General features: G+C 39.9%; 1 protein-coding gene and 1 long non-coding RNA gene across 3 annotated transcripts in view; one reads left to right on the top strand and one right to left on the bottom strand.

Moving 5' to 3' along the window:
- The window catches only part of LOC139076356 (uncharacterized), an 82,268-nt gene extending 77,360 nt beyond the window's left edge, over positions 1-4,908 (bottom strand). The window contains exons 1-3 of one of the 2 annotated variants that reach the window (XR_011527900.1): positions 4,739-4,879; positions 4,404-4,614; positions 2,905-3,073 (exon numbers count right to left, since the gene is read on the bottom strand). This is a non-coding gene — a long non-coding RNA (uncharacterized lncRNA). Of the gene's footprint in view, positions 1-891; positions 3,074-4,403; positions 4,615-4,738 lie in introns of those variants that run through there. The other variant, XR_011527899.1, reaches the window with a different exon arrangement.
- Positions 1-24,806, top strand: part of KLF12 (KLF transcription factor 12) — a 582,757-nt gene that overhangs the window by 13,498 nt on the left and 544,453 nt on the right. The window lies entirely within an intron of this gene.

Raw genomic sequence — 24,806 nt, 5'->3', positions numbered from 1 at the left:
AGGGCACAGAGGTGAACAACACCGCTATTCAAATGGACCTAACATTCAACTGAGCAAAACAGATAATGAACAAATAAAAACTGCAACCGTAAAGTAATGTCTGGTAGTTGTAAGTGACCATGAAAGAGCATGGTATGGTGTAATGGGAAAGAGAGCAATAGGGATGCTGGTGTAGACAGGTTAAGTCAGATTTCTCAGGGGAGGTGATATAAGAGCTGAGACTTGAATAAAGTACAGAGGTTAAACTTGGGAGGAGAAGAGCTCTAGGAAAGGAGATCAGCAAAGGCAAAGCACATCAGGCATGTTTGGAAAGTGGCAAGAAGGCCAACATGGCTGGAACAGAGCGGCAGAGAGTGAAAGGAAATGGTCAGCCAGGTACCAGATCATGTAGGCACTTGAAGGACCTTAAAGGTAATAAGGTTAAAATAATAAACAAACAAACAAAAATCTTTCATTTACTGCAACAGGCACAACACTAATAAAAATGTATACATTACCCAGTTTAATCCTCACAATAATCCTATATACAGGTGTCATCATTATCCCTCAACAAAACTGAGGCTTAGAGACATTAATTAATATGACCAAGGTCACACAGCTACTAAGTTTTGGAGCTGCGATTTGAACCCAGGTCAGTCTGACACTAGAGGCCACTATACTTTCCACGATGCTATCATTATAGACAGATGTCTGGAATCAAAATGTCCATGCAGTTTATTGGTGGAAGTTCTGTGAAGTTCAAGTACGGTAAATACGGCTGTAGGTCCTTCTAACTATAATAGAAGGGTAGAATTATATTCTCTAGTCTTTACCACAATTATACTTTATTTTTGGTCACATTTTTCATGTTCTTAACACAGTAAGATTCTCATTGAAAGTTCAAAGTCCACGTTAATTTTGTACAAGCATTTATTTAAGGTACAAAATAATCAAATTTTTATAACATCTAGTTAACCCCTCATCAGACTCGGTAAAACAATACACCATGATACACAGCTGCAAAGACATTTCCATTTTAAAATATTTGATATTAGCTACTGAATTTGAGATACGTATGTTCAAAATATCTGGTACTTTCTCCTTCTAATTACATTGTCTTTGCTAATCTGTGCACCTGCTTTTCTAAATTTATCTCACAATACATAAATCCACTCAAGGAGGTCTGTTCCATACATACTCATCCTTTCTCATCTCACGTCCCACACAAGAACCCTTTCCAGTCCCTCTCTGCCCATTACAATGCGCCTGTTCCTTTCATGCCCTGCGCTTCTCACTGGAGCATTTAATATACTGGCTGCCTGCGTAATAGATTAACCTCCAATATATACATTCTGTTTCACCAACTCACCATGGACGGCTTGACTTGCTCTTCTAAGTCTCTGAGGACCTGACTTTGCCCACTCACCACCATAGCTTCTGAGACCTTTTGGAGCACCAACATTTCTTTCTCCCAACCACATCTGTATCTCCTGATGACCAGAATATTTCTTTGAATCCTTCAGTTCATTGAATAATTCCTAACTCATGAACAACTGATTTCTCTAACTCTGGCCTTCACTATAGGGTAGTGTGGTTTTCAAACCTGTTTCCAGGAGTTTCCTTGGAAAAGGCCTGGAATCTGAGTGACCTGAGGCACACATTTTAATGACACAAAAACCTAACTGATTTAAAAAATAAAATCTACTTAGGACAAAAATAACCCAGGAACGTTTCCCTTCCTCCAATGCCATCCATGCTACAATCCGGGAAATTTAGAACCAGGTCTTTTCAAGAAAGCTCTGCCCCATGGGGCAACAAGTTGTTGTAGAATAAATGGAATCATTTTGTTTTCCATTCTGCCAGTGGTGATAATATTAAGCTAAGCATGATCTTTCTATGAACACTTTGATAAAAGTTTGGTTCAAAGGTTGTTTTTTATTTTTTTTTAACAAAAATCAGTCTTTTTTGTGCTGCTTTTGCACTGCAAATGGGTCTAGTATCAGGGGCCGTGGAAATCAGGCATAAATTATAAAAGGTTTTCATTTGCTCTCAGGACGACAGTTTAAAATATTCTGTATTCTCCAACAGTAGAAGTACAAAAGCTGAAAAAATCCTGGGCTTGGAAAGAAACTGCAGGGTCTAAAAGTCTCCAGAAGCACTCAAAATGACAGGGCTCTCCACCAATAAAATGTGAGATTCAAGGAACACATTGTCACGACTCAGCAAATAATAAGGAGCAGGTATAAGTATGACATCATTGAAAAACATTCTCATTGGCGGTTCCTCTGTGCGCTGGTTACTGTTCTATTTGTGGCAGCAGCAGCCTTATTCAAATTAACCTTTTCACGCAAAGGGGAGGAGGGAGGCAGTGAGTAATACGCTGCAGTCTTTTCCCTGAAGGTGATGTGCTCTCAAATTCCCTTTACATCGCCTTTGAGCAGGGAAAATAAAAATACATTCAGCTGTGGCAGTGTTTCACAGGGATAATAGCTGCTTGAATTAGATCAGGTCAGTGAAAAGAGATGAAATAGAAGCTGTGGCAGAGTTAAAACAAATTTCTGAATTTCCTCTTTGCTTTCATTCCTTCCCCCCTTATTATTTCTCCGCGTCTCATTCCTGGACTCAGTTGCTACACAGACAAAACTTGGTAGCCGTCCACCCGGCCATTTGAGGGAGGGATTTTTTTGAATACTAATACCTCTAGCCTGTGCTGTCTGAGGGGCCGGCAGACAGGTCAGATTCACGCATGGTTTCCTGGCATTGCAGAAATACTCAGGAGTATGGAGCTGATGAGATAATTTAATCACATTTACTGTAGTCTGAGAGGAACTGTCATTCTCCATCCTGTTTCTTTTATATAACAGAGGGCCTCCAGCTACATCGATGATACACAGGAGAACCCACACCATTTTGAACTCTACCTACCTCGCTTTAACTTCGGAGAGCTCCGATGTAGGGTGCAGTCCATATCATCTACTCCCCTTCTAGACTGGCTTCTAGTTCTTTGCACAACTTTGCTCAAACAAAATGCTTTAGGTCTTTGGCCTTATTTTATTTTGCATCTTCAAACTTCTGTTTCATTCCCTCTTGTCATCTGCGAAGATCATTCAGGATATAAACCATGAAAAATTTGAATCTTGCTTTAGGGTAAATTTGCTTTAGTTGTTTCCTGTTTCTGATGTTTATATTTTCTTCCCTTCCCTTTTCACCTCTTCCTTCCTACCTCAAAACGTCTCTACTTGTCAGGAACAAATAAAAAATGCAAGCAACAACAGTCTACAGAAAGCTGACAATAAACCTATTATCTTGGCCACAACATGGGGTGTCTTAGTCCGTTCAGGCTGCTAAAATGAAATTCCACAGACTGGGTGGCTTATAAACAACAGAAATTTATTTCTCACAGTTCTGGAGGCTGGAAGTCTGAGATCAGGATGAGGACCCTCTTTTGGGTGCAGACTTCTCCTTGCATCCTCACTGTGGCAGAAGAGGCTAGGGAGCTCTGTGGGGTCTCTTTTGTAAGGCACTAATCCCATTCATCAGAGCTCCACCCTTACGATTTAAGCACCTCCCAAAGGCCCCACCTCCTAATCTCATCATCTTTAGGGGTTAGGATTTCAACATACGAATTTGGGGGAGACACAAACATTCCAACCATAGGCAAAAATGGCTGTATTTCAGGTCAGAAACAAGTCGCTATGTGCAAAGAGCTAGTTCTCTTTGCTCCAAACTCAGTCCTCCATGCTATACTCTTACATATCCTTACAGAGTTGCTAACCTCTGAGATCTTAGTGCTTCCCTTGCTACTCCACTAAGAATATTAATAATCTTGTCATCAAACGCTAATGAGAATGTCACCAGAATGACGCTGCATGGTACAATCCCATTTGGTCTCTCTACACTTGTTTTGCCTGTAACTTACAATTCCTTTAAATTTATATGGGTGTTGTAGCTATTATTGGGTTCTGCACAAAACTATATAGATTCAGAAAATAGTAGCTTGTGTGAGGAAGGTTACAGAACTATGTTTCCAACACTGCTGAATAAATAATGAAAGAGAAGGTGGAATGCAGAGGAGCGCTGGGAAGCTTGTTGGCCAGTGGGGAGCAGGTGTATGCTGGGCGGTGGACAGAACAGAGGCAGGAGGGATGAGGCGCAGACTCACTAAGTCACTGCCACCCTCTCAACCTGGCCCTACTGGAGCCTGGCCAGCTCTCTGCCAGGAATCACTGTGAACTGTTCAGCTTTTTCATGGGGAGCTGCAGAAATCCCAGGAACCAGGTGTCTGGGGCAGTTTTTAGCATAGCTCTCTGTATGTCGCTGAAACCCACCAGTCTTATGGGCCCAGCCTTCCATTTTTTGGCTTTTTCCACCTTTCCCTGCCTAATCCCAGCCCTCCTTTGAAATGAGACTGTTTCATGGCCTACCTTGGCAAAGCACTCCGTTGAGAGGAGCTCAGAGACCGCCAGTTTGACCTGGCGCACCACGCCTTCTCAGCTCATTACGCCTGAATGCGGCATTGTTCCCGTGCTGAATGAAGTTTTGGAAAATGACTTTCAGATGTTAGATTCCCATTCTGGTGCTGTTTTACCCCCTTGCCGTTTATAATCTCATAAAGCTCATCATCTTTGTTTGGCTCTGGACAAAAATGAAAAGCCTCATGAAATAGCATCCTAGATGAGATGGACTGATATGAATTTGAAATGCTTCAGCTTCAGACCACTACCAAATAATTTAATTATTGCCCTTCCACTGTACTTACCTTTTTTGTTTGTTTGCTTCTTTGGCTGCAACTCTCGAATCCATTGGGTTATTTTAGGCAGTGCCCGCAAATTACTGTGACCCTCTTTATCTGAACTCTGATCAGAAAGCCACCTAGTTCTCCTCAGGTTTTTTTTTTCTCCCCCCCAACCCCCCACCCCTCTTCAAATCAGAAAAGTAGCTGCTGAAAGCAGAACAGTTGCCATGGCAACCTCTTGGCAGCTTCCTCAGCGAGTAACAGTGTTGATTTCCCGAGGAGGCTGGGTGGGAGGGGGTGGAGCTCTGAGGAGGTAAAGGAAGGTTACTGTGCACTTAGTTAATATGCAAAACCACTTACGCAGTGCTGGATGCGCAGTGAATAAGCGCAAACAAAGCCATGCTTGATCGGCTAACACGGACTTTACACACTAGTTGATCTGTCCAAGGATGCAGATGTCGGCTCAGAAAGAAATTTTGCAATTGGACAGTAAAGGACACAAGAAGTAACACTACAAGAGGTTGAACGCTATTTTTGTAATGGTTGGTGAATGTGGAAGAAATAAACAGAAGCTGAGGTGTAATTGCTTTGCTCCTCTTTGCTTTGTTCAAAGAAAAACACAGCAATCTAAATCACAGGGATGGTGTTTTCTCTGAGAATTTAACATACTGAAGTTCAAGTTTGCATCAATTAAACTCTATGTAAGATAAACCAATATGTTCAGATATAAGCAAGTATAGCATAATTTGGTTTGTGCTGAACAAAACATACGGCTCAAGTAGCATCTTTCACCTCCGAGTTTTCAGACAAAGAAGCAGCTTATAGTAACTTGGGGCTGGGAGTGGGGGCGGATCCTGTTGGATCTCTCCTCTCTATCTCTCCTTCTTGCTCTCCAACTTTGAAAGATCCCTGTTTGTTTCCTGGGGGGTGGACAGGTTGGAAATCAATTCCCGAGAGAGCGCTGGGGAGAATCTAGCGCAGCGTTGTTCTGGCAGAGGTCACCTGCATGAGGAATTAGCAGACTGGCTGCGAGCTGAGGAGGCGGCGGCCAGCCCCTTACCTCGCGGCCTGCAGCTTTGCATGTTAAAGAAGAGGTAGGCTGATGGAAAGCCTGCAGCCGTGAGCAAGGTCTGCCCAGCAGGTGTCACTAGGGATTTAAAGCTTACCAGACCTTTGGGACAAGGCCTAGGAAACAGCCAAGCCGTGATTAATGAAGCTTACTTTAAAATATTTTTGAGAGTTTATATATGAAATAATTCCAAGGAGTTTTCCTTCCAAGGGAAGTAAAAATGATAGCTACAGCTTGGTATAAATGATTTCTGGGTCATTCTCTTCAAGGCTCTATCTCTGTTTCTGAGTCCCCATTCTAAAAAGCAGACGTGGACATAAAACTCACAGACGGCATACCCAATCGAACACCATGCGGAAAATACACATGCGAAGCCAAAGCAAGTGCCAAAAATGATTACGATGGTAGAACTCCCACTATCAAAATCAGCCGCCATGGCCCTACACTGGAAGTCAGGGTCTGAGTGCAGGAAAGAAGTGCACTTGCTTCAGAGCTTTGCTGGGAATTATCAGGGAAGTGTTTATGGTTCTTTTACAAAGCATCATTAGGTGCAAAGTTCTACTTGCAAACTAAATGAAATTTCTGACAAATAGATATAATCTTTCCCACGTCACAGATGAGAGAAACTGAGGCTCAGGGATGTTGTCATTTAGTCACACAGCATTATGGAACAGAATCAGGACAAGGAACCAGCCTCCTGCTCACATTTCTGCTACCGATGGTAACTCTAGCCTGGGAAGAACGAAAGAAAACCACAGGGCATGCAGGGACATCATGCAAATAATCCTTTGTTTTCTGTTCTTTTTCCTGGGGATGCCCCATCACACAATACCACCAAGGAAACGCTCCTACAAATGAAAATGCCAGTCTGCAGTTATGCAATTGTGGCAGAATCTCATTAAGATCTTAGTTGGTCATTATATTTATTTCTGTTTTATGAGGCAAAGAATAAATGACTTTAGTAGCATTGATGTCTATAGGTCCATTTTCTAACCACAACTCTGACCATTTCTCTAATCACTTAACTGATGTTGTTTTAATGAAAGCTATTCTTATTATGCATTATTAATAAAGGACCACCATTACTATTAATATCACTTAGGAAAGATCCTATAAAGAGCTTTGAGACTGCAGATGCAATAAACAAGAAGCCAAATTCTCTATGGTGTGAAAAATACCAGGTAAGGCTGGCTATACATATTTGATCTTGTGAAAGTGTTATAAAGGGTCATAAGTGGATTTCACATGCCCATAATAAAAACCCTGAACCCCATGAAGATTGATATGTGCACTAACTTCTTCTCCATATGGAGAGAAAATTGATGAGTTGACAGGAACTTTCATAAACCTCTGATTTCATGACCATGACAATGGAGTGAATATATTACCTCACAGTTCAGGGAATTCATGCTTACCTAAGAGGTCATATTCATGATGGGTGAAAGCAAACGTATTTATACTTTCAAATAGAATACAGGATGTTGGATAAGTGGGAATATTGTCATAATTCTGTGACATATTGTAAGCATACTATGCAACTTATAATTCTCATGGGCATCGTAGTATATTTGAGAGCTGAGACCATGGGAGTGGGGCAAAGACCCCTTTCACATGTCCACCCTTCAATGGTATTCCCATTGAAAGGATTTCCTCCAGCCTCCAAAGTTGCCATTGCCAACAAGGCTTAGAGACTTGGGTTCACTCTGTCTCTTTGTTAGGGAGGGATGAATTAGAAGCAATTTGAGCAAAGCCAGAAGGAGCAGAGCCTTGGCCTCTGACTCTCCTACTCCATCAATGGAAAAGGAAGACTGGACTGTGGTCTCATCACCCTCAAGGTGAGCATGACGTTCTGCACTCTAACAAAGGAATCACCTTAGCAGAGTGGGCCGACTTACCACCCTGGGAGTCCTGTGTTCTACGAGAATCATGGCACTGCTTTACATTTGTTCTCTGAGAACCGGGGCTTATTCCACTCGCCTGAAGGTTACATTTGGAATAACAACAGTCTCACATCCACTCTAAGACTTTTTCTTTCTGAGTCTGTTTTAAGGTTTGCCCACCCCTGATTTTTTACCTGGCATTCAACCTCATTGTGGGACTAAAAGGCATAGGTCAGCTGGATAACCTGAGGGCATTAAGAGTGAGTTCATCCATGACAAGATCATAGGCACACCTGGAGATTTCTAAGGGCTCTGAGAAACTTACAGGACTTTTATCCATGCTTATAGATTATATTTTTGCCAAAAGCCTCAGTCTCATTAAAATAGCAATAATCATGTGTTTTTTCTAGGAATGCATATGCTTTAGTTCTTTAAAGTCTATAATTTAATCTCACATTAGTCAGGTAAATATCATTATCCCCATTTTCACAGATGTGGAAACAGAGGCACAGGATTTGAGAGTGGATAAAGTCATGGAGTAAAAAAATGGAAGAATCCCTTGACTTCCAGCCTAATACTCAGTCTACTCATTCACTTATGCTCTCTTATTAATTAGCAGAAACTCAAAACACCTATGAAAGAGTGGCTGCATGGAAACACGGTGTGAACCTTTAGTTTATGCCTTGGCTGCATAAATTGATTTTTCTGACTTATCAATGCAAAACTCTTGGGTTATTCCATTGGATTTATTTGCACTTTCACTTGTTTTGCTCTTTTCCAAATTATAGTTCAGCAAGAAATAGCAATGAGGCTTTCACAGAACTTTTAGATTATGCCAATAGTATCTTCTTAGTAGTTTTATTAATCAAAGGAAAGCGTCTTGTTTATGATGTAACCATTGAAAATAGTAAGTATTGGAACAATAGTCTTAAATTTTCGGAAGACACTTTCAAACGGCTAAGATGATTTACACAGAAAGGAAAAATTTTTCTGTGCAGGTTGTGGTCTGTGTTTCCTCTGATATGTCCAGTTGGGTAGGTTGGGAACTAAGGTGCATATTCTTAGTTTTTAAGGTAAAGGAACTTTGTGAATTTTAAGTCTTTTTGGTTGGCCACTTTTTAACTACTATTTTTACTAATCATTATAATATATCATCAAGAATCAAGACACATTTATGTTCTGCTTTAATAAAATCTATAGGGGGCCTGCCCCATGGCCGAGTGGTTAAGTTCGCACGCTCTGTTTCGGTGGCCCAGGGTTTCGCCGGTTCGGATTCTGAGCATGGACATGGCACCACTCGTCAGGCCACGCTGAGGCGGCGTCCCATATGCCACAGCTAGAAGGACCCACAACTAGAACATACAACTATGTACTGGGGGGATTTAGGGAGAAAAAGGGGGAAAAAAAAATGAAGAATGGTGACAGTTGTTAGCTCAGGTGCCAATCTTCAAAAAAAAAAATCTGTAAACATATTGAAAATCAAAATGTGAGTGTAAAGATAATAGAACACTAGGATGTTATACTTATAAAATACCACATAAATCAGATAGTCAAAACACACCCAGGAGCAAAACTAAGACCTAGAGAAATTAAGAGAAATTGTTCTAAGTCTCAGAGCATTCAGGAAGAGAAGTGAAACCATACTGAAGGTCTGTAACCTCTGGGACTCATTCCTATGTCATTACCCCTCCTATTCATTTTTGGTTCTTTGGTTCATTCCTATTCTTTGGTTTACTTTTTCCCCTCTTCCCTGAAGTTATTATTTCCATATTTCCTTTTCTGCACATGCTGTGTGCAGTCACCCATAGATTTGATTTCCACCACACCGCCTCTCCGGAGAGGCACCTCCATCACACTAAGGCCAGGCTGGTGTGCAGAGATCTTATCATTGTAACCCTGTAGCCCTAGGGAACCCCAGACCATCAGCATGCTTCACTCTCTAGGTCCCCAGCCTTGCAAGGTGAATCCACAGGAAATGCTGACAATAATATGTGGGACTATCATGGAGGGAATACAGAGATCTGATTGCCCAGATTCATAAACCATCTATATGACAAACAAGAGCACTGGATTTAAAAGTCTTGCCACCAAGGCAGCATCTTAATTGTATACCACCTGCTTAAATGCTCAGAATCTTATGGCTAAATTTTCTACTAAGCTTTGAGCTCTGAAGACAAATATTAAATTAGGATTTGGCAAGTAGAGTGTGCTCCTTCCTAGAAAAGCACTTTTATTTTAACATTTAGTTATGAAGCTGCGCCACAGAGGAGCTTTGAGCTTGTTGATTAGAAACTGAGTCATACTTGCCAGGGCTGTGGTCAAATTGCAGGTCCCACCCCCACCTTCCGCCAACCCCCTCCAGTAACTGACTAACCTTGCTAAGGTTGACCGGGCTGAACTTTGAGATGGTCCCAAGTGTTCATAGGCTGAGCTGCGCTTCTGAAGGTGTGTGCCCAGAAAGGCCATTGTGAAGGCAGAAGGGAGCCCTCGCTGACAAGAATTTCCAAGGAAATCTCTCCGTTGCTGACAATGTTTAGTAAGAACAATTTTACATCTACCTGAAGAAAATGTCAACGTTTCCATTTATTTCAAACTGTTGTGAGAGATATTGAATTATTGTGCAGGAAAAATCTTTTCCATACCCACCAAGAAGATTGCAACAATCTCCCAAAATGGAGAATGTCTTGTAACCAAGCACATAGATCAAAAATTGATTTATGTGAGCCATTGAGTTGTACGTATTTTGACACCATTCCTTTTGTAGCCTTATTCCATTATCTTGACAGAAGAAAATGCTCATCTACTTCTAAACTTTGATTCTAGCTAATTTTATAAATATATTTATGGTTTTTATATAGTTAAAAGCAATTTAATGTATTTTACAACAAAATATATATCCTAGTTCTTACTTTGTTCCTCTTTATCTTAGACAAGAAATAATTTTCTTTGACAAATAACTATATTCATGTCCACTTTTTAAATGCCTCTCATCTCCACTTGTCATGCCAAAATTCTTTAATATTCCTTATGTCTTAATTCTTATCATCTCAAGGTTTTGAGGGAAACAGGGGCCAGAATAACCTTTCGCCTTCTCCTCTGATGACAGTCTCTGCAAAAACTACTTCAGCATCCCAGCCTGGAGGGCAAATAGCATTCCCAGCAAGTGACATTTCTAGCGAGACAATTCTTGAAGTGTAGTGTGAAATTGTGTGTGTGCGTCTCAAGATGATACTTTTTAAAAAAATAGAGAAGACAGTTTTAAAAATTGTTCTTAAAAAGGAGACATTTTAAAGGAAAAAAATGGGCAGAAAAATAAATTACAGCAAAGTACGGACATACAAGAACATTGGAGGTAGAAGTCTAGGAGAACGTAATGACCAACTAGTAATGGATTACAGATAGATTTTTACCTCCCTGTCAATTAGTCATGGGAGAGAGTACCAGACGGACAAAAAGTGGTGGCGATCTGATTGTGGCTTCAGAGAAAGTTAATTTGTACTTGAATTTATTTTCCCCTTTTTTCTCAGTTTTTATGGTACAGTATTTGGCCGGAAAAGGTGAGTGTGGGTTCTCTGCGCAGCTAGACTGTTTTCAAAAGTCTGTTAGGGAAAAGAATAGATAGAAATGTTCACAAAACAGCATTTCCTATGATTCTCACAGAGTGGCGGCTCTTTCACTCTCAGGTCTGACCACATCCAGTAGGGCACTTTCCACCATCAACTTTTGGAAAACCAGGGAATATGACCAGAGATGGTGTTTTGTCCCTAGGTCTGCTTCCCCACCCTGTCTCTTTCATTAGCCTTTCCTACCACACCCATAGCAGTATTCAGTTTTCACCACCATGGGATACAATCTGTATACAGACTTGTAAACTTCCAGTGTACTTTTATAATACTTAAGAGTAAATCAGGTAATCATGCCTGCTCACTCCCTGTCCACAGCTTTTATCAGCAATCTAAGGAACAGATTTCAGTTAAGCCTGTCTCCAGTTGTTTCAGGGACTTCAATATTGGGATAGCAGGGAGGAAGCTGCTCATCAGACTCTGCCCAGAAAAGCATTAGACCACACCAGGTTGCATTCATGGTTTTGGAAACTTGGACAACTTTCTTAACTGCTCTGAGCACCTGTCTCCTCATCTATAAAGGAAACACAAGAACAACTTGCAGCTTTGTGAGGATTGGTAATTGTTTATATGACCCATAGTAGGAATTTAAGAAATGGGTAACAATTACTAATATGCTCACCAACCACCCAGGATAAACTTTAAAAAGAAGATTTGCCCATCCATTTTCAACCCTAGGGGCATCCCACAGTGGCTGGTAGCAAGAAACATCACTGCTGAAATCCATTCCTTGTCCCATTGTCCACACCAATGGCATTCAACATTTCTGGTGTTCTGGGCTTCAGATAGCATCCTTGTACATCTCTCAGCTTTCAGAGACTTTCATCTGCTACCATATATTTGCCCAAGCCTCAGATTCTCTTTGCCTATGAGAATAAGTCCAAGCTTCTTAACATGGAATTTAAGGGCTCTTAAAATCGCAGACCAAACAAGCTTAACAACACTTGACAATGCCCATTATGTACTCTATGCTCTCACTCTATTAAGCCCACTATGGAACAACCCTCTGATGTATTTTCCTATGCTATGTGTTTTTGTTCCAACTAAACTCTCAGACTGTAATGTCATCCACCCTTTTGTTCATTGTTTACGGACCTGATGCTCCCCTCTCTGTGCTTATTTAGCACTTTGATTTTATTCTTCAAAGAGCACTTACTACTAAAGAAAATGTCAACAAAATTTCCATTTATTCAATCTGTTGTAAGAGATACTGAATATTGTGCAGAAAAGATATTTTTTTAACCATCAAAAATTAGACTCACTTTACCAATGTGAAGAATTAGTTTCAGGATGTTAGTTAACACTTCTTCCATCTAGAGTTCTAGCCAAGAGTCAAAGCACAAAGAAATGAGCCAAATGTATTACCTTTAGATAGAGCTGTCTAGTAGCAACTAAATTAAAGAGCACAGTGAGACTTCTTACCTTCCATTATGGTTTAACATCCCAGTGCTGTGATGGAAGAGACTCTCCCCCAGGAGATTTTAAAGACAGGAAAAGAGTGAGTCTAGAACCTGTTTAGGCAAAGTACCCTCACCCACCAATATGTGGGATGTGGTACAAAGGATACAAGCTCTCTCCAATTTCACCAATCAGTATTGACACTACCAGCGCTCCTTGGGCAGCAGTGGGAAAAGATGTACTGCCCCTTCCTGGAGAAAGCAGCTAACGTTACCTCCCCACCATGGAAATAAAAGGAGACAGGGAATAAGTGTTCTTCCTTAACAATGACATTATAATATAATTATGTAACTGGATATTAAAATGAGATTCTCTCTCTCTGTTTTGGCTGAGGCATGAAAATAATAGATGCTACAATTCAAATCGAGATTTGAAAAAGTAATAATGGCAAAAATAATTTTGTAGCCCCTGAGATGACAGCACACCTTTAAAAAGTTAGGAAGAGTTGAGAAAAGTGAAAGCAGATATTGAGGAAGATTTTGAGAGATAGCTGTAGGGGGAGGTTGTGGTGCTTACCCTCTGCCTCAAGTCAAAAGACAGAGTTTTCAAAGAACAACTAGAAGGGTTCAATATATGTCCTTAAAGCCAACTATTTGGGAGATACAGTGGACTGGCTCCTGGTTCTTGCTTGGAAACCTTAAGTGTCAGAGGTGGGCTGGCAGGTTCCTTTGTGGAAGGGTGAAATGGTTGTTGCTGAATTGAGATCAGTATGTAGACCCAGAGTTTATTGGGGCAGGATATGAGGGATGGGGGAAAGGAGTAGGCAATGAATATCTGAAAGTTACCATTGGACCAGATGTAGCCAAATGAGTGAAAGAGTGATTATCTGGGTTCACCTTAGGTCCTGCCCTATAAAGCTACTCAAAGCAGGAGCAGACTCACTAGAGAGAAACTGGCAGTATCATGGGATTCCTAGGGCTGAGGGAGCAGGAAATGATGAGCCGCAATAAAGATAGAAATCCTCAGCTATTTGTTCAGGCAAGGGAAGGGATGCTGGGAAAGTTGGGAAGTTAGAGGAGGGAGAGGCTCCAAAGAACCATAAAAGCACCTGTAATAGAAAGTGCCAGCGTTAAGCATCCACCAGAATGAGAGAACAGCACTACACGGCCCACAGCAGTAATGGGCATAGAAGGAATATCTTGCCCCAACCTATCTCTCCTCCTACCTTTCTCCCCCACCAGCTCTGACTCTGAAGGGAAAAGAAAACTCCATTAATAGGAAGAGGTGGAGGTATAGATGTGCAAGGCAGGGAAGGAGAAGCCTCTAGTCTCCATCCCTCGATTTCAGGCGGTAGAAGATGCCTCAACTTGATAGCAAGCCTGAGCTTGTGACATTTCTGGTGACAGAACATTCTTATTACTAAATTGAGAGAGGGTTTTGTGCCCTAAGAATGAATTTTAAAAGTCACAGTTCTTTCCTGACTTTTATCCAGGAGAAGCGGAGGGACAGACCCTGCAGAGCTCATGTTAAAGGGCTCTGGGAAATAAGCCACAGTTGCTTTATGATTACATCCCCTGAGCCATGTTTGTGTCAGTATAATATTTTTTGTTTCAATATAATGTTTTTACATGCCTCTCTGCCCACTTTGGTATCCCTGATGGAAGCTACTCTGGCTTGTTCATTTTGTATTCTCAGTACCTAGTCCAGTAACTACAAATGGTTAGCACTAAGCACTTGCAGGGTAATACATAGGAGAATACCATGACTACCTGGGAAAAGGTGAAGAGAATTACAAGAGTGAAGGAGGGAGGAACCATGTCCTGTTGGATAGATCTAGAAGACTTCATGGACATTGTCATATATGACATGGGCAATTTAAGATTAATATCACTCATGAGGCCAGCCCAGTGGTGTAGTGGTTGGGTTCATGTGCTCTGCTTCGGCAGCCCAGGGTTTGCAGATTCAGACCCTAGGCACAGACCTACACACCACTCGTCAAGCTATGCTGTGGCAGCATCCCACATGCAAAATGGAGGAGGATTGGCTTGGATGTTAGCTCAGGGCCAATCTTCCTCACAAAAAAAAAAAAAAGATTAATATCATTCCACCAGGTACATATTTAAACCAACAGAATTCCAGAAAAACATAATAGCAGGAGAAAAGGCATAGAGATGAAGAGATGCAGTTAACCTCCAGAAATGAGAGTGACCATGCTGTAGATGGCAATGTGAAAACATGTATAATCATTTTATAGTAAATGAGAACAAGAGGCCATCAGGCTGCTGGCAGGTCCTGAAACAACCAGATGAAGCTTATTCAAAGAGAACAGGCTGGGAAACACACCAGAGGCCCATCAAAGGCACTGCTATATGCATTGTCCAGAGGATGCTGCCAAATCGGGGATCAAGTTTAATGAGGAGGCCAGTGTCCACCTGAAGTTTATAGAACAGGTTTATTTTCCAGACAGAAAAGGACTTTGCTTCTCCAATAACCAACTTTGCAAGCAAAAGAGAATTAATTCACCCTGATAGAAGGACTTAAAGGTAAAACCATGAGAACAAAAGTCTCAACTCAACTATGGAGAAGAAGCCAACTGGAAGAGAATGAAATGGAAAGATGAGTTTGGCTATGCCAAACAAACTGGGTTAAATAAGATTGATAGTTATGTATTCTGTGTATAGTCTGTTGTTACCCCAAACTTCTGAACTCTGTCATAAACTTTTTTGTGTTCATTTAAATGGTTGACTCTTGTGTCTCACTGATATGTGCACTACTTCAGATAACATGAGAAGGGCAAGGCTGTTATTTCATAGTGAAATCTTTTGAGGGAAATCCCTCAATTCTGCCAGTTGATGGTAATAGAAAGTTATTTCAGTGAAGTGACATGATAGAGACCATTGGAATGCCTCTTTCTGGAAGTTCCCTTCTGTCACAAAAGATAATTTCTTAGGATATTATTTACTAACATTTTAGAATGATTTAAAGAGAACCAACTTATATAAGACTGAGAAAAGGGAGGGAAAAATAAAGTGTGAAGGCTCTGAAGAGCCCAAGACTTTAGGCACAAAATGGAAACATGATTTCTCTTCATGTTTCATTAGGTCTGCCCTGGGAAGATTAGCTATAGATGGGAAGGCTAGGAAGAAAACATAAATCATTAGAAAAGTCAAGAAATAAAAATGTACTTAAGGACTATTTTATGCTATGTCCTGCATAATTTACCTCATTTAATCTCCATAAAAGCTCTCTAAGAGATTATTATCATCATACCGTTGAGGAAACTGAGACTCAAACAGATCAGGTGAATTTTGCAAGGCAGTGTATGTGGCAGAACCTAGATTCATATCCAGACCTGTCCAAAATCAAAGACCTTGCTTTTCCAAATACCAAGATGTCTTTTAGTACAAAGTGCAAGGAGCAAAGGAAATAGAAAAACACCAGGCATCCACATAATGGTTAATTAAGGGGAAAAAAACTTTTCATAATACTGAATTCAGGTTCAGATAAACATCGAGATATCTTAAAACTATAGAATAAACTTAAGAAATAACAACAAATGTGCAAGACCGAAATGTGGTAAATTACAAAACTTTGCTAAAGGACTTTAAATGAGGCTTAAATTACTGAAAGACAGTATTACATAGATCTCAATTCTTGCTGGAAATGATCTAGGCAGTTAATTCAAACATCCAAAGCCAAGGGATTTTTTTTTAACTTGATCATAACATTAAAGTTTGTATAGAGGAAAAGAATGCCCAAAAAGAAGCAAGAAAAATTTGAGAAAAGAGTAACAAAAAGGAGTCTTCCCAACAAGATTTTAAATGTATTTTAAGGCACAACAATTAAAACAGTATTGTGTTTATGCAAGAAAAAGTCAAGAGAGTAAAGCAAACAAAATGAAAGTTTCAAGGATATTTTACCTCTAAGTATACATAAGAATTCAATAATTTATACAAGTTGCATCAAAAAAAAGATAAGCTTCTATCTGTAGAAAAAAATAAGATTATTAAGTAAATAATTTGAAGTCAACTTATTAAACCATAAAAAAATAAAGAGTAATCTTGTTAAAAGGAAAGTCAAGTCACATGACTTCTGTGCTTAAAATGCCCCCATGGTTTCCCATCTCCGCAGATTGAAGGACTTCTACTGACCCTGAAGGCCGTATGTAACGTGGCCCTTATTTTCTCCCTGAATTCATTTCTCTTTTCTCTACCCCTTCAGTCATTCAACTCACTAGCCTCCTTGCTGGTCCTCAAACAATACAGAAAGGTTCCAATTACAAGATTTTTGCAATTGTGGCTCTCTTTGCATGGACCACTTCTCTCCAAAATATGCATGTGGCTCCCTCCTCCTCTTGTCAGATCTTTGCTCAAGTATCACCTTCTCAGGGATGCCTTTCCTTATTTCTCTTAAATTATAAAAGTTCTAAGAAAGAAAATATAGGTGAATATCTACATAATCTTGGGGTGTGAACAGGCTCCTTAGCAAGACTCACAATTTACTGATTCATAAATTTTATTATAGAAAAATTAAACATATCTGCTTGTTCCAACTATGGCAGGTAGGATAAAAAAGCAAGCAACAAGTGGAACAAGTAGATTGGTAACATGTACCCAACAAAGGTTAATTTCTTTCCTATTAAAAAAACTATTATGTGAGAAAAATGCCGACGTGAAAATGGGCAAAGGAATAGAAAAGAAAATTCTTACATACACAAAAAAACAAATTACCAACATACATGAAAAAATACGCAACCTCATTGATAAGAAAATAAGTGAAAATTAAAATGAGATGCTGAATTGGCAAGGATAAAAAGAATGGTAATATACAACATTGGTAAGAGTGAAAAGAAAGAGACTTTTTGTTTTTACACAGTCCGAAGATGAATAAATAAACACAACCTGTCTCAAGAGTAAGTTGGCAATACAAATTTAAAAATATTTGAAACGTGCTTACCTTTTGACCCAGGAATTTCACTTCTGGAAATTGATCATAAGGAAATAATTAGGGACAGGTGGAAATATTTAACTACGAAGATGTAATAAGATGGTAATGTGCAAACCTTAGAGGGAATAAAGAATGTAAGAGGAGGCAATGCAATCTCTTCTTTCTCGTTGATGGGGATAGAGAGAGGGGCTATCTGAGTTGATTACATGTAAATAAGCCTTAGGAATTTTTTTTTCTTTAAGGACCATCTGGAAGAGGCAGCTGTACTGCATCTTCACTAAAGCTAGAAGAGGAAGTAGTGGGCTTAAGCTTCCACACAGGGATTTGGGTTAAATATAAGAAAATATTTCCTTACAAGAAGATTTGTAAACATTGGTACTGGGTAAAGAAGGAGGTGGCGTAATCACATTCCCTGGAGGACTTTACCACAGAAGAGATTGCTGTCAAATTAAGATGATTTTCTGTGCGTGCCTACAAGAAGCAGGTTTGCTGTTGAAGTTCATGTTCAGTCTTCTATTTTTAATGATACTTTAATGTTTGATCAGTCCATTGTGTGTTGGGTGGTGTGGGTTCATATTACAGTAACTGTTGCCAAATCTCATTAAAATAGTACTTAGAATTACTCTTTATCATCCAAATAGAATAGGTTTCTCAGTAAGAATTCGGGTGGGGTACTGTCTTCAACCCACCAGCTGCCACGCATTACATAATCCCAGTAATATTTGAACTCCTTTGGGTGATTTTGGCTTTTTGCAGAAAACTGTGAATCTGAAATCAATTTATCAACCCTCTGAAAGGCCGAAGATATTCCACGTCTATTTTTCAGTTACAGTGCAAGTAAGCTTTCTAGTTCACATAACTCATTCGGGTTTTTGTTTGTTTGTATTTGTTTTTTTGAGGAAGATTAGCCCTGAGCTAACATCTGCTGCCAATCCTCCTCTTTTTGCTGAGGAAGGCTGGCCCTGAGCTAACATCCATGCCCATCTTCCTCCATTTTATATGTGAGACACCTGCCACAGCAATGGCGTGCCAAGCGGTGCCATGTCCTCACCCGGGATCCAAAGCGGCAAACCCCAGGCCGCCAAAGCGCGACGCGCGCACTTAACCGCTGCGCCACTGGGCCGTCCCCCGGGTTTTTTATTATTGTTATTATAGTATTTTTATTGAGCACTGATCACTAAGATTGTAACAAATGTTAGACACAGTTCTATTAGAATATAACACAAGTAGACGCAGCCATTGTAAAGATCTGATATAAAGGGGAAATTTCACAAATATAGAAAAAAGGATTTGTAGATACTCAAGAAAAAAAGCTGGATATCAAAACTGTGTTATAGGAATAGATTAACATTAAGTCAATTCTAATCATTTTTCAAGGCACTACAGACACACTTGCCAAGGAAAAGAGGAGCCTAAGGAGAAAAGAATATAAATTGCTCATGTGGAAAGTAGAAGGGATATTACTGTATTATTTACAGTTTAAAGAATTATATTTTCACATTTAATAAACTTAAAATATTCCCCTTTTTCAAACAAAAAGAATCTGGCATCATTTCTCCAGTTTCATTATAGCTATATCCACAAAATAAGGAAGCCTGTAATGACTACTTAGCGATTATTTCAGTCTTTAGATATTTCCAAGCAGGAAAGAAAAAAACAAAAATGAGCACTATTTGAAGGAATACTAGAAGAGCACCCTCCTTCTAGAAGGAGAAGAAGACTGCATTAGTGTTTTCCCAGACCCATTTAACTCAGTTTGACGAATTTACTTTAAAGCAATATGTAGTTCTTCCTAAGTCCTAACCTTTAAAATTCACTTTTACGTTTATTCCTTGGCTACAACCTGGTTTATCCTGCTTAGAAATCCAGGTACCTGGCAAATCAAGGTCTTTTCTGTTGACCCGTCAGACCCCTCATTGACTTCAGAAAAATTTTGCTCCACAAATTGCCCAAATTCCAACCTGACAATATTCCTTGGATCACTCACTCTCCCTTCTGGACACACAGCCTCATTCTAAACCTTTATGATTGTACTTCTCAAAATATTCTTTATTCCTGCCTCCTAAGAATGAAGGATTCATTCTTCTTTCTTCCACTGTCTCCTCCCACATTCTTTAAGTGTTCCATGGCATTCTGCCTATGTCCCTTCCTAGGTCAGGGTTACCACCTACTCTGACCCTCGTTTCCAGAGTTTCATTCTTAATCTCTGCAATCTTATCTTCCAGCCTTCATGCGGAGACATATTCCCTTCTCAAAATACCTTCATATGACAACCATCGTACATGCAATTTATAACACCTAAGTTTGACTCAGTAGCACTATACATTCTCAACACATACAATTATTTTTGATTTGCTACACTGCCCTCCCAAATGTTTTAACTTTATTCTTCAATCACAATCCAAAAGAGTGACCAACAACAGAATTTTCCACCAAAGGAGCATGAAGGGAGTCTTAACACTACCCAAATAAAGATTTAGCAATTATACAAATACATACTAAATTGAGTATCCATCTATTAATCAGCTGTTAAATTGGTAGAAATATAAAATAAGTTCCAGATTATACAAAAATTTATTTGACAAGAGTAATCATAAGTAGCTCATAGAAATTAAAGAAAACAATACTCTAACTTTCTTCACAACCCTGACTTTTATTTGCGATGGCAATATATGCAGCAAAAAATAAAGTGTATTCTCAGACTCTCTTGTAGCTAGGGCTGAGCAAGGAATATGGTTCTACCCAGCTAGATGTAAATGGAAGTCATTGGAGGGTGTTGTAGAAAAGATTTTTTAAAGGAGTTGATTCCACTGGCATGAGTTCTTTGTCCCTTGCCCTTCACCCATTTTCCTGGCCAGAGGCTGATGCCATGCCCAAGAACCATCTTGCAATAATGAGGAAGAGAATATATATTCCGGGTGAAAGTTAGAAGGAGCCTGGGTCCCTGATGACATTGTGTATAGCACACTTGGTCTGCCTACCTCCAGATTTCTTTCACATGAGAGAAAAATCAACTCCTCACATGATGGGAAAAAAATTGTTATGCCTATGTTTTTTAGGTTCTTATGGCTAGGAGTTCAACACGTTATTAACAAATACACTTGATAAAAAGTTGGATATGAAATTTTAAACAAAGATATTTCAGGAAGTAGTATTGATCACTGAGACAGTGACTTTCATTTGGAGTAAAAATTAAACTATCATTATAGATGCAACCCATTAATTATTTTTAAAACGTTTCTGCTTCACAGGTATCTATTCTTTGTGATATGAAAATATAAAAAGATCTCACTATATTTTTGCTTTTTTACTATCTATTGATCATGAGTTTACCTAGGGAAGAAAAGAAAATGGAATAATTAGAGGCTTCAGATCAATATCCAAAGCTTACCCTCGGTTCCTACTAAAGCTTTAGTACGGTTTCTCTCTGTTACTACTTCTACCTACCAGGGTGCTTGATTGTAAACAACAGAAAGTTGCTCTAACTAAGCTAAGAAAAATAGGAATTTACTAGAATGATATCAGGTGGCTCACAGACTTGACAGGAAAACAATGCAATGCAATTCTGATCCTAACTACTCAGAATTAATTCAAATATCAGAAGTTAAGGGTACAGAGTTCCACAAGACTCCCCTCACTTTAGACACCAGTCATAAGCTCCAGGGTTCCCAGGCCGCTTGTACTTCTCTCCAACTGGCTACAAATTCAGAGCCTCCCACTAGCCCCTTAGGTTCAATAATTTGCTAGCATGACTCACAGAACTCAGGAAAGCATTACGCTTACAATTACAATTTTATTATAAGGGATACAAATTAGTATCAGCCAAATGAAGAGATGTGTGTGGCAAGGTCTCGGAGGATCCCAAGCACAAAGCTTTCATGTCCTCAGGATGCTTCATACTCCCAGCACATGGATGTATGATTACAACCAGGGAGGTTCACTGGAGTTTTGGATGTCCAGAGTTTTTCGAGAGGTTCCATTCCACAGGCATGATTTATTAAATCATTGGCCACGTGATAGAACTAAATCTCTAGTTCTCTCACTTTTGTGGAGGTTGGGCTGATATAGTGTAGCTCAAAGTGACAGCACTCTAATCACGTGGTTAGTTTTTCTAGTATGGCCAGCCCTATCCATCTCATTAGCATAAGCTATCTAGGGGTCTGCTATGAGTCTCCTTATTAGCATAAACTATCAAGTCTGAAGGAGGGTCTGAAGGGCCCACCATGAATAACTAAGACTCTCCCATCACTTGGGAAATTCCAAGGGTTTGGATGTTCCCTCATAGTAAGCAACACAAAGACCAGGCAAATTCTATGTTATACAACCCTGAAGACCTAGGCTCAGGAAATCAGTGGGAACCAGGATCACAGGCAAAACCTCTCCACCAGAGTGGCCATCTTAGGACACAGCTGCCACATAGACTTTCCTCCACTGACATTGCCACAACCACACCATCACACTGGACACCAACAGTGGTGAGGCTACCCTCAAAATGACTGGGTATTGTCTACCTCTTTTGCATCACTTCTCCTAGATTCACAACTCCTTGACATGAGCATTTCATTATCCAGATTTAGGTCATGTGCACACACCGTAGCTCACAGAGACACAGGAACATTTATCCCATGTGGGCTTCTAAGGTGGAAGTAAGGATACCGCTTCAAACAATGGAGGAGTCCCCTAACCTAGGAACTTGAATCCCTAGGCAGCAAAAATATGACAAATATCCCTATACTCCACCTCTTTCAGTAAATAAAATCCATATATATGCTTTCTCTCCCAAAAATCCACTTCTGTAAAATATAATACTATCTTCTGTATAATTAAAACACCCTTTTCTACTCTTATAACAAGGAGACCATCCAAAGTTCCATTATATACAAATCCATCTACATGTCTCAGATCTTTGGGTAGTGTCCATTCCTTCTCTAGTGCATACCCTTCTCTAAAATCACGAAGACAAATATGCCTCCTCCGCTATCTGTGCCATTTTCTCTTTGTCGTTCGCCAGCACAAAAGCTGGTCGAGTAACTTTACCCCTGGGATAACACAGACCTTTATTCCTAAGAGTTCTGAGACCGAGATGATCATGCTGTATACAACTGAAGCCACCTTTAAATTTTTTTTTTTTTTTACTGCTAGAAATGGTCATACAAAGATCTCTACCCCCACCTCAGCTTAGCTAGTTCTGTCCATATTCCTTTCTGTCTCCATTGTGAAACAGCAACCCCATTTTCCCTTCATTGTCAGGATTAATTACCCCAGACAGCACATAATCCCTCTTTTTAATATAGTCAACTCATGGCGAGGAACTTTAAAGGCCAGTGGCTGTCTCAGCTCCCAACTCAAAAGAAGCCTTGTTATGATGCCTAGTGGATACAGTCATCCTTTGCTAGTCAAAACCTCTAAGCCACAAGTGTTTGAAGTCAGCCCCGTTTTTTAGAGTACATTATGAGGTGTAATCTTGAGAAGCACCAACCTTCTATTGTCTCCTCTTCCCCAGACTCATATATTCCGTCTCTGAGGAAAATGGCTCCGTAAAAGTCTCCTGAACAGGCACTCCAATCTCACAAGGGGGCTCTCCTGGCCGGGACTAAAAGGGAGCCTTCCATAGGCCATCCAACTCTTCTATAAGTGAGCTGCTTTAGGACAATGGACTATTTGATAAAGCCAATAATCCCATGAGCAGCAGCAACTCGCCTGATTTCATTCACTAAAAACCAGCTCATGGCTAGAGAAATATTTTGATGAAGTAAAAGGTATCTGTTAAGTCTACAATCAATGGTTCTTCTCAAAGGCAGGCAAAAGCAAATCCATATCCTGAATGTTTTCTTCAGTGGGCACAAATACTTGATGGAAAGTGTCCAATCAACCTGCCAGGAGTTCCACCCAGGTCCTAGCCCCTTTGCTCACGGTGTACTAGTTCTACTGGAAAATGGAAGCCTCAGCAATGGTGACAGTAAAATAAGCTTATTGTAGAGACGTCTCAATTCTTGGTATATTTTTTCCTGTGACTGCTGCAACAAATTACCACAAACTTGGTGATTTAAACAACAGAAGTTCATCTTTCGTAGTTCAGAAGCCAGAAGTCCAAAATCAAAGTGTCAGTAGGCCCTGTTCCTTCGAAGCCCTAGGAGAGAATCCTTCTTTGCCTCTTCCAGCTTCTGGAGACTCCAAGTGCTCTTTGGCTTATGGCCATATAACTCTAATCTCTACCTCCATCTTCACAAGGGCTTCGCTGTGTCTTCTCCTCCTCTAATTTCACGTAGGGATACTTGTCACTTAATTTGGGTGACAAGTAACCTTAGGACAAGGATATATCTTTTGGGGGCCACCATTCAACTCACTACAATAGGTTTCATTACTATCACCATTGCTGAGTCATTCTTGAGACCTTTAAGCAAGCACAGAAGAGAAAGGGGAAGGAAGCTGACTGACATCCAGAGAGTAGGTCATCTTATTTGTCTGACCCTTAAGAGACTCTTGGTGAGCATTTAAATGATATACTAATATTTTCCCACTCTGGGTCCATCCCAAGAGGTTTATCTACATATCTCTACCAAAATCGTCTTGTTACTTTCGAATTTCTCACCACCTGCTCAACCATTAACCACTACCCATTGGTTTGTGTTCTTTTGTTTTTTTCACAGTCCTTTCCCCTTGTTTTTTTATAGTTTTATAGAGATATAATTAACAAATAATGTTGTATTAGCTTGAAGTATACAACATAATGATCTGGTATATGTATATATTGTGAAAGGATTACCACAATAAGTTTAGTTAACATCTATCACCTCGTGTAGTTACAATTTTTTGTGTGTGTGGTAAGGACTTTTAAGATTTACTCTCTTGGCAACCTTCAAATATACAATTCAATATTTTTAACTATAGTCCCCATGCTGTACATTACATCCCCAGAAGTTATTTACCTTATAACTGGAATTTTGTGCCTTTTGACATTTCCCCCCTCCATGGTTCGTGTTCTTACTTAACTCAATCCATGACTTCTTCCAAGACAAGATGTACCTCCCTTTAGGACCCCCACTGAAGTTAAGTGATGCAATAAGGTAGCATAAGCCCACCTAATGCTAGACCCAGGAAATCAGGAAGAAGCATCTGTAAAACAGGCTGTCTACCTGTTTATTTATCTGTCTATCACCTATCTATATCTAATC

The sequence above is a fragment of the Equus przewalskii genome, chromosome 16 (genome assembly GCF_037783145.1).
Source record: "Equus przewalskii isolate Varuska chromosome 16, EquPr2, whole genome shotgun sequence".
Classification (NCBI taxonomy): Eukaryota; Metazoa; Chordata; class Mammalia; order Perissodactyla; family Equidae; genus Equus; species Equus przewalskii.
Note: the sequence above shows the minus strand (reverse complement) of the source record. Positions and strands in the feature narration are given on the sequence as shown.